This window comes from Protopterus annectens, chromosome 12.part0 (genome assembly GCF_019279795.1).
Source record: "Protopterus annectens isolate FY-2018-M chromosome 12.part0, PAN1.0, whole genome shotgun sequence".
NCBI classification, from domain to species: Eukaryota; Metazoa; Chordata; order Ceratodontiformes; family Protopteridae; genus Protopterus; species Protopterus annectens.
Genome location: NC_056746.1, coordinates 1,094,386,170 through 1,094,403,639, shown reverse-complemented (window position 1 = coordinate 1,094,403,639; position 17,470 = coordinate 1,094,386,170). Strand labels below are relative to the sequence as shown.

Here is a 17,470-nt window from a genome sequence, read left to right as displayed (position 1 = left end):
GTCTGAACATGTTAAAACAAGGATTTTAGATGCTCCTTTACAATCTGACGTGTTGTTTGGTCCTCCTGTTGAGACAGTTTTAAAGAAAATGGAAGACAAGGCTAAGTCTATGCAGACTGTTAAAGATTTTTTGCAAGTCCAGCCTCCAAAGTTTAGTAGAAATTGGCCTACTAAGGGGTGGACGTATCCTTCTTATGATTCCCAGTCTAGGGGTAGATCTAGACGTGGTAAGGGCAGAGCTCGGGGCTCTTTCAGGCCTAGAACGGGAAGTTCTCCTGCACAGGCTTCGGGTGAGGGCAGGGGTCAGTCCTTTCGTAAGCAGACCCAATGACCTACCTTTTCAGCTGCCAGAGCCTGCCTGCCTGGCAGCACCTTTGGGACGGTTGGCACTTTTCAAAGAAAATTGGAGTTTAATTACCCAGGACAGATGGGTATTGGATATCATACACCACGGCTACAGGTTTTATTTCCATACCTTGCCTCCTTTCACAGGCATGCCAGACGTTCCTCCTCAACAAAGAATAGAGGCTCACAAGCAGATTTCTCTCTTGCTCCAACTAGGGGCCATACAGCCGGTCCCTCTGCCAGAAGTGGGCCTAGGATTTTATTCTCGCCTGTTCCTAGTACCAAAGAAGGGGAACACGTGGAGACCAATTTTGGATTTATCTATCCTCAACACTTATCTGGACATTCCCAAGTTCAAAATGTTGACGTTGCAGCAGCTTTTACCTCTGCTGGGCAAAGATCATTGGATGGTAACTTTGGATCTCAAGGAGGCTTACCTTCATGTTCCTATCAGACTACATTGCAGAAAGTATCTACGTTTTCGAGCTGGGACTTCTCACTATCAGTTCTCTGCATTGCCCTTTGGCTTATCTACTGCGCCCAGAGTGTTCACGAAAATTCTGGCTCCAGTGATAGCTTTCTTCAGACTAACAGGAATACAGATCTATCCTTATTTGGACGACTGCCTAATTCTGGCTCAAGGAAGAGAAGAGCTCCTTCATCATTTAGAATATGTGATAGCAGTGCTAAGATGCCTAGGGTATTCTGTGAACGAAATAAAGTCCAGTCTAGTACCCTCTCAAGACATGTGCTTTCTGGGTGTGAGACTGAATACAGCATCCCAGATGGCCTTTTTAACCCCGGACAAACAAAAGTCTATCCCTTTACTTCCATCAACTATCTCATCAGTCCGGGCTGACTGCAAGGACAGTCCTTCAAGCCTTAGGGTTCATGGCATCTTGTATTCTGGTGCTTCCCAATGCCAAACTGCATATGAGGAAGCTACAATGGTATCTCAAAAATGTGTGGACACAGCACTGCCAGGATCTGGACACTGTCATTCAAATAATACCTTGCATTCAAAAGGAATTTTTGTGGTGGGCTCAGGAATGTCACCTAAACAAGGGACTCTCTGTGACCCGGCCAGAGGCGAGTCAGATTTTAACGACAGATGCCTCAGACAAAGCTTGGGAGCTCATCTCAATGGAAAGTGGATACAAAACAAGTGGCCTGTCAGACTACAACATCTACATATCAACATGAAGGAGATGTTAGCAGTCCAGTTTGCATTAATTGCTTTCAAGGAATTACTTCTTCCAGGGCAGGTGTTGATTCTAACAGACAACACAACTGTCATGTGGTACATCAACAAGCAAGGGGAACATTCTTATCCTCTATGCAGGCAAGCAATGATTTTGTGGGAGACTGCTCTCCGTTTACAGCTCAATCTTCAGGCAAGGTTTCTGCCAGGAGCACAGAACTCCTTAGCAGATGTGTTGAGCAGACGAATTATGGATCCCCACGAGTGGAAATTGGATCCTTATATATTTCAGAAATTGACAGTGTCATGGGGAACTCCAGACATAGATCTGTTCGCTTCTCCACTAAACCATCAGCTGCCAAAGTTTTGCACAAAAAGGTTTCATCCCACAGCTTGGAGAGTGGATGCTCTTTCTTTCAATTGGAGCAATCTTCATGTGTATGCCTTTCCACCTCTGCCTCTCCTCCCAAAGGTACTTCTGAAAGTCAGACAGGACAAGCCAAGGATGATCTTAATAGCTCCGGATTGGCCTCGACAACACTGGTACCCATTACTGAGAAATCTGGTGTGACAGCCTCCATGGCCTTTGCCTTCAATCCCGCACTTGTTGTCGCAGGAGGACAGCCATTTGCTAAATGTCAAGCTTCACTCTCTGCACCTAACAGCCTGGCATATTCTGTTTTGAACCATAGTGGGCCTCCACTTCCTCAGCAAGTTTTGAATGTTATCTTGGAAGCTAGGAGGCCTAGTACAAGGAAAGTGTACGCAGACAAATGGAAGAGATTTTTGTTTTGGAGTGCAGCAAAAGATTTTGATGTTTCTGAGCCTAATTTGTGTGTGGCTCTTCAATATCTTACTGAGTTACTAGACAAAGGTTTGTCTTTCTCTTCTATTAAAGTTCATGCTGCAGCAATTTCAGCTCACTATGATTGCAACCCACCATTGTTTTCTCATCCTTTGTTCAAGCAATTTCTTAGAGGGGCAAAGAATATAAGACCCCACGAAGAGCTCCTACTCCTGCTTGGGATCTCAATTTTGTGTTGGAGAAACTCACTCTACAACCTTTTGAGCCTGCAGCTACTGCTGAGTTGAAGTATTTATCATGGAAGACTGCTTTTTTGTTGGCCATTACCTCTGCAAGACGGGTTTCTGAATTACAGGCCCTTATGGCAGTTGAGCCTTTCTTGATTTTCCATAAGGATAGGGTATCATTACGCACTAATCCTTCCTTTATGCCTAAGGTGGTTTCTAGTGTGGCTTTGAACCAAACTATTCATTTGCCTACGTTTATGCAAATCCCCAAAATAAAGGGGAAAAGATTTTGCACACTTTAGATGTCCACAGGCAGTTGCGTTATTATTTGGACAGAACTAAAGGTTTCAGGCAGTCTCAGCAGTTGTTTGTTTCTTTTGCTTTGAGTTCTCAGGGCAAGCCTGTATCAAAACAAACTATTTCTAAGTGGATTGGGTTTTGCATTGCTTTCTGTTATTCCCATCATGGCAAGGAGATTCCTGCTGGGATTAGGCCTCATTCCACTAGGGCTACTGCCACTTCAACAGCTTTTTTGAGGGGAGTGGCAACCAAGGATATTTTGGAGGCAGCTACTTGGAGTTCTGTACATACTTTCTCTAAGCATTATCACCTGCCACTTTACTCTAAGTCTAGGGCTGGTTTTGCCACTGCTGTTTTGCAGGGCATTTTGGCAGCTCCTGCTTCCTTGTAGTTAGCCATCCTCCCTTATCTCTGCTTTGGGATTCTACCCAATTGTTAGGACTGCAGCAATGTGAGATGAAGAACATAGTACAGTTTTGTACCTACCATAAATGTAGATGATCGAAGATCCACATTGCTGCAGTCCAATTTACCCTCCCTCCTTCCCTCTGTTGTTAGAGGTGGTTGTGTGGGTTGGGTTGTACATTTTGTGTATATTGTAAATATTGTACTATAGTTAGTGCAAGGGTGGTTGGTTGGTTGTTTGCTGTCTTTTGGTTTTGACCTTTCTTTTTAGGGTCTTCTGACATCTGGGGCAAGAAAAGACTGAGGATATGACGCCGGTCATGCGCATTTGTACCCTGACGTACTGACGTCAGTCAAATGCGCCCTGACCGACGTCAGCCTTATACTTTGATATTCGGGCCGACCGAGGACAGCGGACTACCCAATTGTTAGGACTGCAGCAATGTGGATCTTCGAACATCTACATTTATGGTTGGTACAAAACTGTACTTTTTCAGTCCCAGGGGGACTCTCAGAACTAAGCAGTGGGGGGGCCTCCACTTCCAAATCTGGAAATAACAAGACACCCCCTATGGTAAACAGTCTCAATGACTTCCTTTTAATATTACTAAGCACTTATCTTTTGACTGTCCCTTTGGGGGGGGGGGGGAGATTGCTCTTCATGCAAAGAACTGGGAACTCAAAACCCAGGACAAATGGGCTTTAAGTAGTGTCTCAGGGGTACAGATTTCATTTCCACACATTGCCAACACCAAACTGGTGGCCAGACCTGCCCCCAAATCAGTGGGCAGAGGCTCAAAAACAAGTACTTCCCTCTTAAGCATGTGGGCTATTCATCTGGTAGCAGAAGATGCAAAGGGACAAGGATTCTACTCCAGGCTTTTTCTGGTACCCAGAAAAGACAAATCATGGCGTCCAATCCTGGACCTGTCTACTCTAAACACCTTTCTGGAGATTCCAAAATTCAAGATGCTGACTCTTCATTTACTTCTATGCTAGGCAAAGACGCCTGGTTGACAACTCTTAAGCATAACTGCACATCCCAATCAGGGAATTGTGCAGAAGATGCCTAAGCTTCAAAGCAGGCTACTCGCATTATCAGTTCTCTGTACTCACATTATCAATTCTCTGCACTGCCCTTTGGCTTGTCTACTGCGCCCCGGGTATTCACAAAGTGCTTGGCTCCAGTTATTGCATTTTGGAGGAAAAGAAATATTCAGGTATGTCCATACCTGGACGATTCAGGCAGAAAATCAGGGTATACTTTTAAATATGGAGTTTGTAAAAAGGATTCTAATTTGTCTGGGGTACACCATAAACAAAAGTCACAACTGGTATCCTGTCAACAATTTACATTCCTGGGTGCAAGTTTGAATACAACTGCCCCAGATGGCTTTCCTCACCCCAGAAAAGCAAATTAATTTGGTAACTTCACACAAGTGGCCACAAAACCCTGCTATCTGCAAGACAAGTACTGCAAGCCTTGGGGTTCATGGCATGCCTTCATTCTAATTCCGTATGCAAGACTGCATGAGGGGAAACTACAGTGGTATCTAAAAAGTCTATGGAGTAAACATTCTCACAGCCTGCAAAGAATTCCTATCATAACTTGCCTATGCCTGGAGTTCCTATGGTGGGCAGAGGCCTGCCACCAAAACAAGGGACTACCATTCGCACTACCCCCTGCCGCCCAAACCCTGACTACAGATACATCAAACTATCGGGCAGGGAAGTGCATTCAGAGCAAATGGAACCCAAACCAAATGCACCTACATATCAATAAAATAAATTTTAGCTGTACAGAATGCTCTGACAGCCTTAAAGGACTACATTCTTCCAGGACAACTACTGATAGACTTGACAACACCACAGTTATGCGATACATAAACAAGCAGGGGGGTACACATTCCTACCCCCTCTGCAGATTATCCATGGCATTGTGGAACACAGCCTTGAGCTACCAAGTGCACCTACAAGCTCAATTCCTGGCAGGAAAATTGAATACTCTGGCAGATGGACTAAGCAGACACCTCATGGACCCACACGAGTGGAAACTGGGACCAAGATTTTTCAGCATATTGACAAACGAATGGGGGAGCCCAGACATAGATCTATTTGCCTCTCCCCAGAACTACCAGTTGGACAAGTTTTGCACAAGGGCTCCCCACAAACAAGCCTGGAAAGTGGATGCTCTGTCCTTCAGCTGGAAAAACCTATCTGTCTACGCCTTCTCCCCACTGCCTGTGCTCTCCAAAGTTCTAAGTCAAACAGGACAAACAAGGATGATCTTAATTGCTCCAGACTGGCCGCACCAGCACTGGTACCCCCTCCTGCGCAGTGTCGCAGTTATCTCCATGGCACTTGCCTCAGACTCTTTCTCTGCTGTCTCAGCAAGAGAACCAAATTCTGCACCCTCCGCTTCCAACATTGAACCTTGCAGCCTGGCTAATCACTTAAATTTACCCCTATCCCTCAGCAAACCTGTGATGTATGTCATCTTGGAGGCAAGGAGATCTAGTACTAGAAAATCTTATGCTGACAAATGGAAAAGATACTGTGCCTGGAACCACTCTCTAGGGATGAGCACAGGAGCGCTCAGTTTACCTCAGATTTTGCAATACTTAACTGAGGTGCTTACAAGGGCCTGTCTTATTCCTCCATTAAAATCCACGCCTCCACTATTTCAGCATATTGTAACAAAAAACCTCCCCTCTTCTCTCTTTCTCTGCTCAAGCAGTATCTGAGGGGCAAAAAACTTGAGACCACCCAAGAGAGCTCCAAACCCTGCCTGGGACCTTAACTTTGTTTTTGAGAAACTCACTCTACCTCCTTTTGAGCCAGCTGCTACTGCAGACTTAAAATTTTTCTTGGAAAACAGTCTTCTTTTTAGCAATCATTTCAGCTTGAAGGATTTCAGAATTACAGGCCCTTATGGCAGTGGAGCCTTTCATCATCTTTCATTGGGACAGGATATCTCTCTGGACCAATCCATCCTTCATGCCCAAGGTGGTTTCCAGTGTGGCTCTTAATCAGTCCATTAATTTGCCAACCTTCTTTCCCAATCCACAGAACTAAGGGGAATGGATTCTGCATTCTTTGGATGTGCACAGACAACTTAGATTCTACTTGGACAGGACTAAACCTCGACAATCTGAACTGCTGGTAGCATTTGCTGCAGGGGCAGAGGGGAAGACCATTTCAAAACCATTTCTAAATGGATAAGCCATTTCATTCATTTCTGCTATAAGCACCATGGAAACCCTATCCCCCAGGGGATCAGATCTCACTCCACCAGGGCTGATTCTACTTCTGCAGCCTTTCTCAGAGGTGTTCCTACCAGGGACATCCTAGAAGCTGCTTACCTGGAGCTCTGTACAGACTTTCACCAAGCATGATCATTTACCAATTTTCTCTAAATCCCGAGCTGGCTTTGCCACAGATGTCCTGCAGGGCCTTATAGCTGGCCCCTAATGCTGTATAAAATCCTCTTCCCAACCATAGCTTTAGAAGTCTACCCAAATGTAATGACTGCAACAGTGAAAAGCGAAGAACATAGTACAGTTGTGTACACTTTCCATAAATGTAGATGATAGTGTATTCACTGTTGCAGTCCTGGTTACCCTCCCTCTGGCCCCCTAACTTTTTTCTGGCTATACCTCTACCTACTTTTGCTATGCTTAAGCCTTTCTGGTGTATTTGCTTTTTGTTGGAGGTGTACCTTTGTGTTTGTTTATTTGCTTCCCATTGAGGGGCACCTGACATCTGGCACGAGGAAAAACTGATGTGATGGCATCGGCTGCATGCTTTATACCCCTGACGCCTGACGTTATTGAAGGGACAGTAACCGACGCAGGATCCAAGACTTTGTTAGGCCGACTGAGGGCAACCTGCCAGCAGATTGCCCAAATGTAATTACTGCAACAGTGAATGCACTCTAACATCTACATTTATGCATTTATGGTTAAGTGTACACAACTGTACTTTGCTCAGAGGGGCCAAAAATTTAAGACCCTCCCCCAGGCAAGCCTCTACTCCAGTCTGCGACCTTAACTTTGTATTGGAAAAGCTCACTTTCCCTCCATTTGAACCAGCTGCAACTGCAGAGTTGAAATTCCTTTCTTGGAAAACTGCTTTCCTTCTAGCCATCACTTCAGCAAGCAGAGTCTGAATTACAGGCCCTCATGGCAGCGGAGCCCTTCATTATCTTCCATGCAGACAGGGTTTCCCTCAGGACCAATCCTTCCTTTATGCCCAAGGTGGTGTCAGGTGTGGCCCTAAATCAGTCCATTCATTTGCCTCCTTTTTTCCCGAATCTACAAAACAAAGGTGAACGAATACTGCACTTTTTGGACGTGCACAGACGACTTGCATTTTATTTGGACAGGACCAAGCCTCTCAGAAAATGTGAACAGCTGCTAGTTGGCTTTGCTGCAGGGGCAGGGGGGAAGGCCATTTCAAAGCAAACCATTTCTAAATGGATAGCCCATGGCATTCATTTCTGCAATAAGCACCATGGAAAAACTACCCCACAGGGGATAAGATCACATTCCACCAGGGCTGCATCTACCTCTACAGCCTTCCGCAGAGGAGTCCCTACCAGTGACATCCTAGAAGCTGCTACCTGGAGCTCTGTACATACCTTCATCAAGCATTACCACATGCCTATTTTATTCTAAATCCAGAGCTTGGTTTTGCCACTGCAGTCTTTCAGGGTTTAATAGCTGATGTCCTTCATGGATGCATCTGCAGTCATAACAAGTGGTAATGCTCTCTAAATTCCTCCTCCCTTCCTTAGCTTTGGGAATCAACCCAAATGTAATGACTGCAACAGTGAAACACTAAGAACATAGTACAGTTGTGTACACGTACCATAAATGTAGATGTTTGAGTGTGTTCACTGTTGCAGTCCTGGTTACCCTCCCTCCAGCCCCCTGACTTCTCTTGGCTCTACCTTCCTTTTTGTTTAGTGTATTTAAGCTTTCGGGTGTATTTGCTTTCTGTTGGAGGTGTAACTTAACATATTATTGCTTCCCATTATGTGGGCACCTGACATCTGGGGCAAGAAACTGATGTAATGACTTCGGCTACATGTTTTATACACCTGCGCCTTTCTGACCAGCTGCTGACCGCCAGGGAATTTCAAATCTGCCTAGACCCTATACCACTCAAGGCTTTGGGTCTATTTCTCCAGCAACCCCTACTTATTCTCCTCCTTTGGATCCCTCTGTTCCAAGGTCAAGTTATCCAACTTTTACTAGAGGACTTCCTTCCTAGTCACCGAAAAGAACTCCAGTCTGAGGTCCCGAGAGCCCTTTGGGTGTCGGTTCTTTCAGAAACCACCCTTCCTCAATCTCATGCTTGGGGGGATGGAACCTCTGATTCCAGTCTGTTCCGGGATTTTTGTCTGTCCCGACTTCAGACCATTGGATGACTACCGCTCCAAGTCTGCTTGAGGCTCCGTCCCCAGGGGTGAACTGCCTGGAGCAGGATGTGACCCCGTTCTGATTTTATTCAGTTCTGGGCACCCATTCTTCGGGCGGGCCCAATTTCCGGGTGATGGAGAGGGTGCTTGCTGCTAGCAATCCTCCTCTGTTGGTTCTTCCCAAAGATGTTCGTGTTTCACTGTTGCAGTCATTACTCTTAGGTTATCCTGCTAGTAGGCTACCTTCAGTCTGCCAGAATTCCAAAGTCTATGTCCGGCGTGTCTTGCTATCGCTTCTTCCCTGACGTCAGTGCGCCAGGGGTATAAAAGATGCAGCCGACACCATTTTCTTCAGTCATTCTTGCCGCACGGTGCCCGAAGCAAAAGCAGTTCGCAAGTGCCCGTCGGCAGACTCCTGAGATTTTCAAATCCGAATTTCAGAACAGAAGTCTTCATTAAAGCTAAGTACCCCGTTGGGGAAACTTTTTTTCTTGCTCCAGACCGATGTCAGAAAAAGTTAATTGTATTTCTTGTGGGAAGCAAATACCTCATAAGGATTTTCACTCTTACTGTATTCCTTGCCTAGGCCCTGATCACAACGTTGCTCGCTGTCGGTTTTGTGCTAGATTTCACCAACGCACTGTCAAGCTTCAGTTTGATTTTGCATTTCATTACTTTGGCTGAAGATTTAAGTATATAATGCCATCGGACCAGCCGACAACCTGAGTTTACAAAAAACGCAAGGACAAGGAATAGGCATCAGAGGTCCAAAACAGACTACGAAGCCTCTACTAGGCCAGTCGCCGGTTCTCAGGCGCTTTCGCAGCCCCTGGCACCCGCTACTTCAGAGCCACAGGCCACTACCGACTCCCACGTGGAGCCGACTGGTCTTCTGGATACTCAAGGTATTGGACCCTCTGAAATCATTCCCTCAGATGGGTCCGGAGCCGCTGAGCAGGCATCGGCTTCTGAGGGTGTCTTCAGACCTACACAACTATATGTTAAGACGTCTTCAGCTTCAAAGACTAAAGCAGCCCTAAAGACAAACCAGTACAGCATTCTCATACTCAGACTTCTAAGCCTAAAAAACAAATTCTCAAAATGGCCAAAGACCTAATTACTTTGATCAGGGGCTCCCATCCCCCTCCTAAGAGGCCTAGGCAAGATACAGAGTATGATTCTTCTGATCAGGTATCTATTTCCTCTGATTCCTCTTCTGAACAGGATTACTCGATGCTTCCCTATGAGGATTCTGATGCTGAAGAATCCATTCCTTCAGCCTCTCCTCCTGAGGATTATTCTTTTGGGGAAACCCTGCATACTATGAGGGAGCATTTCCACTAGGAGAGCCAAGATTATTCTGAATCTAAGAAAAGGCTCAGACTTTGTGCTACTTATCACAGACCCCTTGCTATTCCACCTGTTCTAGACATTGTAGATGTATTTTCAGAGTCCGGCCTATCCCCTGACTCTCTACCCGCTGCACCTGCTAAGCCAGACAGATACTACAGGGTCCCGGATTCTCATAAATTCCTATATAAAAACCCCGCTGCTGACCCAGAAACTATATCTCAGGGTCCCAAAGGGGTCAAAGCTTCCACTGCAAAAAACCATGTCCCCTCTGATAGGGATTCTAGGGCTCTAGACAGATGGAGGGGGGGGGGGGTCTACACTTCTGCTACCCTGGCTGTAAGGGCTTTAAATTGTCAGTTTCATATGCTTAAATATCAGCAATATTTAATGTCATTGCTTAAACAGAAAATGTTGACAAATACTGAATGTGCAGAGAACAAGGAATTGCAGGATTTATTGCCTGCAACTGAACAAGTGGGAAAGCATACTTTGCAATGTGGTTATGATTCACTGCAGGCCTTTTGCAGAGCCGCTGTTACAGGTTCTGTTATTAGAAAGCATGCCTGGTTAAAGGAACAGAATCTGCCTGATCATGTTAAAGCAAAATTATTGGATGCATCATTACAGCATGATACTTTGGTACTAAAGCAGAAGAGGTGTTGAAAAAATGGAGGATAAAGCAAAATCCCTGCAGTCAGTCAAGAATTTCTTACAGGTGCAGCCACCCAGGTTTAGCAGGAACTGGCCTTCTAAAAATTGTTCCTTTCCAATATCAGACAGACCACAAAGAGGCAGATACAGGCGTCCCAGAGGCAGATCTCAGCCCCAAGGCTCATACAGGCCTAAACAATGGGGTGCTCCTACCTCCAAAAGCGGAGAAGATAAATCACAATCGTACAGGAAACAGTCCCAATGACTTTCCTGTACCAGTCCCAAGCAGTTTTCTTTTGACAGCCCCTTTAGGGGGAAAACTAGCACTTTTTCATCAAATTGGCAAATGGTTACCCAAGACAAATGGGTCCTGAACATAGTGTCCCAAGGCTACAGGTTCCATTTTCACACACTACCAAGGTCAAAGGGCATGCCAGACCTGCCACATAACCAATGGGCAGAGGCACAAAAGCAAATTACAGCCCTCATGGACATGAGGGCCATTCAGCAAGTACCTCAAGAGCAGGGGCAAGGATTTTCCTCCAGACTTTTCCTAGTACCCAGGAAGGACAAAACCTGGAGACCAATATTGGACCTGTCTATACTAAATACGCTTCTGGAAGTTCCAAAAGTCAAGATGTTGACTGTACAGCAGCTACTGCCCATGTTGGGCAAGCGGACTTGTCTCGTAACCTTGGACCCAAGAGGCATACCTGCATGTCCCAATCAGGCAATCTTGCAGAAGATACCTCAGATTTATAGCTGGCTCAATGCATTACCAATTCTCTGTACTGCCCTTTGGCTTATCTACTGCTCCCATGGTCTTCACAAAATGCCTGGCACCAGTAATTGCATTTTACAGACAAAAAAGAATTCAAATATATCCCTACTTGGACGACTGCCTAATTCAAGCAGAGAACAAAGACACTCTTCTACAGCATCTGGCGTTTGTAAAAATATTAATTGGCCTAGGGTACACAGTAAACTAAAAGAAATTAAAACTAGTGCCCTCTCAAGAGATAATATTCCTGGGTGCAAGCTTAAGTACAACTGCCCAGATGGCTTATCTCACGCCAGACAAGCAAAAGCAACTGACTACTTCCAGAAATTGGCAACAAAAACCCACTTATCTGCAAGGAAAATCCTGTAGGCCTTGGGTTTCATGGCATCCTGCATTCTACTAATTCCATATACCAGACTGCATATGAGGAAACTACAATGGTATCTGAAAAGTGTTTGGACTCTGCATTGCCACAGCCTAGAGATAGTAATTGCACTCATTCCCTGACTACAACAGGACTTTCGATGGTGAGCAGAAGCCTGTCACCACAACAAGGGTCTTCCATTCAGTTTACCCACAGCCAGACACACTGACAACGGATGCATCAGATTATGCTTGGGGGGCCCATTTGGCAGGAAAATGTATTCAGGGCACATGGCCTGCAAACCAGATGCATCTTCACATCAATCAAAAAGAGATGCTAGCTGTTCAAAATGCCCTGACAGCTTTCAAGGACCTGCTTCATCCAGGACAGTTACTGACAAAGACAGAACACTACGGTCATGTGGTACGTAAACAAGCAGGGAGGTACACATTCCTACCCCCTCTGCAGACCAGCAATGACCTTATGGGACAGCATTGGCTTTTCAAGTTCACCCGCAAGCACAATTCTTGCCAGGAAAAACAAGTACTCTGGCAGACTAACTAAGCAGGAACCTCATGGATCCCCACAAATGGAAACTGGATCCACAAGTCTTCACCATGATAATAAGGAAATGGGGATGCCCAGACATCTATTTGCCTCCCCCCACAACTGTCAATTGCAGATATTTTGCACAAGGATTTATCACAAGCAAGCATGGAAAGTGGACACCTTATCATTCAGCTGGAAAAATCTAACAGTATATGCTTTTCCCCCACTGCCTCTCCTTCCCAGAGTACTCCTAAAGGTCAGACGAGAAGCCAAAAATGATACTGATTGCACCAGACTGGCCATGCCAGCACTGGTACCCAATCCTAAAGAGCTAGTCTCATGGTCCAGCATGGATATTGCCTTAACCTTCTCACTTGCTGACCCAACAAAACAATCGGATCCTGCACAGCCAATTCGGGACCTTAAATCTGGCAGCATGGCAGATAATGTAGCCATTCAGAACGCTCCACTTTCAAAAGCTGTTATGGATGTTATCTTGGCGGCCAGTTGGCGGCCAGGAGGCCCAGTACCAGAAAATCTTATGTAGAAAAATGGAAGAGATTCTATGCTTGGAACCAGGAATAAGGCATTGACACGTCTGTACCAAATGTTCCTCAGATTTTACAATACCTAACTGAGATGCTGAACAAAGGCCTTTCTCATCAATTAAGATTCATGCCTCTGCCATTTCAGCCCATTACAATACGGAACCACCTATCTTTTCTCATCCTTTAAGGCAGTACCTCAGAGGGGCCAAAAACATTGGGCCTCCAAGGAGAGCACCAATTCCGGCCCTGGACCTCAATTATGTTTTGGAAAAACTCACACTGCCTCCTTTCGAGCCAGCATCAACAGCAGATATAAAATTCTTATCCCGGAAAACAGCTCTGCTGCTAACAATAACCTCTGCAAGGCGAGTCTCTGAGTTACAAGCACTCATGGCTGTGGAACCTTTCATCATTTTTCATCCAGACAGGGTTTCTCTGAGGACAAACCCTACATTTATGCCTAAGGTGTCCAGTGTGGCCCTCAACCAAACCATTTACTTGCCTACATTTTACCCAAATCCACAGAACAAGGGTGAGAAAATTCTGCATTCTTTGGATATACACAGGCAGTTGTGCTTCTACTTGGATAGAACTAAAGCTTTCAGAAAGACTGAGCAACTTTTAGTGTCATATGTTGCAGGATCACAAGGAAAGGCTATCTCGAAACAGACCATTTCTAAATGGATAGGCCATTGAATCTGTTTCTATTTTCAACATGGCAAATCAGTGCCTAAGGGCATTAGGCCTCATTCCACCAGATCAGCAGCCACTTCAGCAGCCTTCCTCAGAGTACCACCAACCAAAGATATCTTAGAGGCTGCAACTTGAGTTCAGAGCACACCTTTACAAAGCACTACCACTTGCCTCTCTACTCTTAAGTCCAGAGCAGGCTTCACTGCAGTTCTGTAGTGCCTCATAGCCTCTCCTAATCCTATTTAGCCCAGCCACCCATCCTCAGCTTTGAGATTCTACCCAAGAGTAATGACTGCAACATTGAAACACGAACCTAGTACAGTTGTGTACCTACCATAAATGTAGATAGTGTAATCACTGTTGCAGTCCAGGTTACCCACCATCCCCCTTCTCTTTGCTGGGACTTATCTGCACTTCTCTATTCTATACAACCTTTTGGGTGTATTTGCTTGTAGATGAATGAAATGATGTTTTTGTGCATGCATTTCCTATTGGCATTTTTCAGCCTAACAATTTGGGGCACCTGACATTTGGGGCAAGAAGAAAATGGCGTTGGCTGCATCTTTTATACCCCTGGCACACTGACGTCAGGGAAGAGGCGACCGCAACTGACGCCGAACCTAGATTTTGGAATTCTGGCCGACTGAGGGTAGCCTGCCAGCAGGATAACCCAAGAGTAATAACTGCAACAGTGAATACACTCTAACATCTACATTTATGGTAGGTACACAACTGTACTTTCCTTGTGAGCCACAACTGTCAAAGGCCACCCCCAGGACTCCGAGAGCACGAGGCCCAGGAAACCCTTGTCCAGGGCATTTCCCTTAGTCTTTTTCTGATGTTCCCACGGAAGAACCCCTTTGGAAACGGGTGTGTAAGAGGAAACAGACTCCCCTGAGGAGTCCCTCACTGAAGATAAGGAGTATGATGAAGGGTCCCCCCGCCCCCCCCCCCCCATCATCTTCGGAGACATCATGGAAATCTTGAAACAGAAGGGTGGCTGGAAGTCCTCCAACCCTTCCTCGGAGAAATACGTATTCCTGCAGGCCTTTCGCTCTCGTCCCTCTACTTCTTGGGTGACCAAGCCCCCCCCCCCCCGCTGATGAGTTGGTTAAACTCATCGTGCAACGGGCTTGGAAGAAGCCTGACTCTGAGGCCATTCCCAGGAGATCAGACAAAGTACTGTCCCCTCCAGAGGATCAACCCCATTGGTCCAGATGTTTGCCAGTGGACGCCATGGTGGCGGCAGCCGTGAAAAAGGACCTTGCAGAAGAGTCCTGCTGTTCACCCACCCAACAGAGGCCCGGGCAGTGGACAGGTTAGGGAAGCGAGTCTTTGCGTCAGCCACCTTCGCAGTTAGATCTCTGAACGTTCTGGCACATTTTACGAGATCTCTGAACGTTCTGGCACATTTTACGAGGCTCTACTGATCTCATCTCAGAACTCTCCTGAGCTCTCACGGGTGAAGTATCGGTTGGAGTATGAGATAAACTTGCTTCCCAACTTGCCACCCTTGAATCTATATCGAATTCATCCCTGAGGTTGCTGTCACACGCAACCAAAGGAGCAGCTAGAGCTGCGGGTGCAGGTGTAGTCTTGAGATGCCACTCCTGGATGCGCATTTGTGACCTCGCGGACTTGGTCTTCCTTTCTAAATTCCTTTCTAAATGCGCCCCTATCGAGCCATCTGCTCTGTTCTGTGCTAAGGTCAAGGATGCATTAGCCAGGTGCGAGCAAGACTGGAAGACCTTGTCTGCTGTTGGCCTACTCTTTTCCAAACCTCACCGTTCCTTCTCCAGGAATCAGAGGAGTGGAAAGATGTGGCACAAGAAGTCTCAAGGTTCTTTCTAAGACTCTGTGGTGAGGACTCCTCCAGAGGCAGAGGGAATTCCAATAAGTAAAGGTGTCCCTTTCAGGGCAGAGGGGGGTCCCCGGAACCAGGACTCCAGAGATTCCTTCTCAGGTAGACCATATCTGCGCTGCCTGATTGCTGTCTGGAAGCAGTCTGGGCGCGTTTTTCTCTGCACCAAGCTGCCTGGCTCTGTATTAGGAACGATCAGTGGGTGCAGAGAATCATTACCATAGGCTACCATATTCCACTAATAACTTTATCCAAGACCTCCAAAATCCCTTCCCGGTGTTCCACCCAGTCATTGGGGAGGGGTCAGCTTCCGAAATACGAAAGCTATGTCAGAAATGAGCCATCTAACAGGTCCCCCCCAGATCAGTGCGGCTCAGGTTACTACTCTAGATTCTTTTTGGTGCCAAGGAAAACGGGGGACTGGAGGCCCATTCTCGATCCCAGCCAACTAAACAAATCGGTAGTTCAGACCAAGAGGTTCTTCGTGTTTCACTGTTGCAGTCATCACATTTGGGTTATCTGCTTGCAGTAGCCCTCAGTCTGCATGATTAACAAAGTCTTGGGTCCTGAGTCTGTTGCTATCCCTTCTTCCGTGACGTCAGGTCGTCAGGGGTGTAAAACATGCCAACGCCATTACATCAGTGCCGTGTGGTGCCCGAAGCAGAAGCAGTTTGCAAGTGCCGGTTGGCCGACTCCTGAAATTTTAATTTTCTAGTTTCAGGGCCGAAGTTTTCAACTAAAAGCTAAGTACCCTGTTAGGGAAACATTTCTTGTTCTAACCCGATGTCTGTAAAAGTAAATGATTGCATTACTTGTGGAAAGCAGTTACCTCAAAGATTTTCATTCATACTGTGTTCCTTGCCTAGGCCCTGACCATGACTTATCTCGCTGTCTGTTTTGTGCCTTATTTAAACCACGAACTATTCGTCGTTGGTAAATTTTCGCTGCTAAATATTTTGGTGCTCTGTTAAATTATCCCAATGTCTTCAGTAAGCCACCCGACTACCAACATTCTGAAAAAACGCAGATAGACACAGGCCGCCTAGGTCCAAAGCTGCTGACTATGCTTCTCCTTAGCCAGTTGCCAGTTCACCAGTACTCCGTGAGGTGCCTTCGCATCCCCTGATACCCGCTACTTCAGATTCGCAAGCCTCTACTGAGACCCATTCTGTGTCCGGAATGCCGCGAGATGCTTCAACTGTGGAACCTGCGGAGGTCTCTACCTTGTATGGGTCCAGAGCCGCTGTGCAGGCACCGGCTTCTGAGGGTGTATTCAGGCCTACTGACTTGTGTATTAAACAGACGCCATCTTCTTCAAGGCTTAAAACTTGAACCATGCCTAGAAAACTGATGCCCAGACCGCATGGTCAGGCCTCTATGCCTAGAAAAGCAAATAAGAATGGCTGAAAACATTCTTTCTTTAATCAGGGGAAGCCAGCCTTCCCCCTCTGAGACCTAGGAGCAAGTTTGCTATGATACTTCTGACCAGGATTCTGAATTTTGTTTCCTCTGATGACCAGGATTTACCCTTATCTACTTATGAGAATTCTGATGCTGAGGACTCAATTCCTTCTGCTTCTCCACCAGAGGATTTCTCTGGTGGGGAAACGTTGCATACTCTCAGAGCATTTTCGTTGGGAAAGTCAGGACTTCTCTGATTCTAAAAAGAGGCTTAGGATTTCTTACTCCTGCCCCAGCACAGGCCTTTAGCCATACCTCCTGTACTAGACGACGTTGATGCCTTTTCGGAATCTAGCTTGGCCCCTCACTCTTTACCTCCTGCTCCCAGAAAACCTGATAGATATTACAGGGTCCTTGACTCTCAAGTTCCTTTTTAAAAATCTTACTGCGGATCCTGAGACCATTGCACGGGGACCTAAGGGCATTAAAGCTACTATTGCCAAAAATCCTACCCCCTCTGATAGAGACTCCGGGGCACTGGATAGATGGGGTAAGAAGGGTATA

General features: G+C 46.1%; 1 protein-coding gene across 2 annotated transcripts in view; it reads left to right on the top strand.

Annotated features, from left to right (window-relative positions):
• Positions 1 to 17,470, top strand: part of SRSF6 (serine and arginine rich splicing factor 6) — an 826,370-nt gene that overhangs the window by 801,203 nt on the left and 7,697 nt on the right. The gene's annotated exons all lie outside the window — the stretch shown is intronic.